Below are 1,434 nucleotides of genomic sequence, written 5' to 3' on the forward strand. Positions count from 1 at the left end.
TTTTCAGGTTAAATCCTTAACACATTAGTTTCCATTCTTTCTTATTTTCTAAAATATAAGGCTAGAAATTCCCTTGAAGAAAAATATCCCTTGTTTATCTGTATTCCACAGTTTTCAAAATAGTGCTTTTGTTGTCATTCAGTTCTAAATGCTTCATAATTCCACCGTGATTTCTTAAATACTAGATTTTCAGAAGGGTGCTTTCCCTACATAACAGGATCCTTCCTACCAACAGTCCAGAAAACGTCATATTTACTTTTGTGTAGATGATCACCTAAGGGGAGCTCTTTCTGAAATAAAGAAGGTGCCTCTGTGTTAAAGGTTCAAGAAACACAAGCAATTTTTAAGCAATGTTTTTAGGGTCTGGAAATACTATTTTGCTAGTGAGTGTTCTTCCATCGTGTTGGCATATGGTTCTAGATGTTTCATTCATTCAACCAATTCACACCGATAGCCTTCTGTACACCACGCATTCTTCTAGACACTGGGAATTACATTAGTGAAGAACAACGATGACAAAAACCTCTCTGCTCTCGTGGAGTTTAGATTGTAGTGTCGGAATTTGCTTATGTTTTTCGTGATTTGTGGTTGTGGTGCTGATGTTGCAAATCGTCTAGATGATCCTCTGGAATTTTGGAAAAGCAATGCAAACGAGGGGCGTGAGGTTGAAACACTAATACTGGTTTGGAGTTTGCTGAAAGAGCTCTTCCTGTTGCAGTGGAAGACTCCCAGTCTCTGTTGAGAAGGACCTCCAGGGAGATTTCTTGGGCTGCGAAGCAGCATTGGAGGAAATTGCAGAGATGCCTTGTACATAGGTAGTTTCTCTAGAAAGGGAGGGGAGTTTTCTTGTTGTTTATCGTTTCTTGGGATCAAGGGATTTACTGGATAATGGGCAGGGTATCAGTTGTTCAAGCTGATACCCTCTTCTCTTTGGGGTCTCTATACAGCTGGTATGCTGTCGCTTGCGCTATTCTGTAATCAGTGCATACTGTGTAATCTCTCAGGAATTGGCTCTGGAGTGTAATGGGGGATTATTTGAAATGGAAAGTGGAATAAGGGTAATTTCTCAATGTAGTGTATACTGTGGCCTTAAAGTAAATGTTACAGAAATAATCTCTCTCCCAAGCCTATTCAGAAGCTTCCAGGAGCAGCATCAAAGAGATGTTCTTGAAGGCCTTGAGAGGTTACCTGTCCATCCCTTTAGTTATAAGTGGTTCAAAGGAAGCTCATGGGAGGCTTTCTATAGATATACGTAGAATGAATAGAAATGTATAAACTGACAAATTAATATCACTATTCATTCATGATTACCAATTTCAAATAGACATTCACCATTCCTAGAGATGTTGCAAACCTGTTTGCCTCTGTGCCAGTCTCCTTCCCACGTTTTGGCAAAGGCCAGTCCATTCTCATAAGTTCAAGCCCCATCACCTC

This window comes from Pteropus vampyrus, unplaced genomic scaffold (genome assembly GCF_000151845.1).
Source record: "Pteropus vampyrus isolate Shadow unplaced genomic scaffold, Pvam_2.0 Scaffold33, whole genome shotgun sequence".
Classification (NCBI taxonomy): Eukaryota; Metazoa; Chordata; class Mammalia; order Chiroptera; family Pteropodidae; genus Pteropus; species Pteropus vampyrus.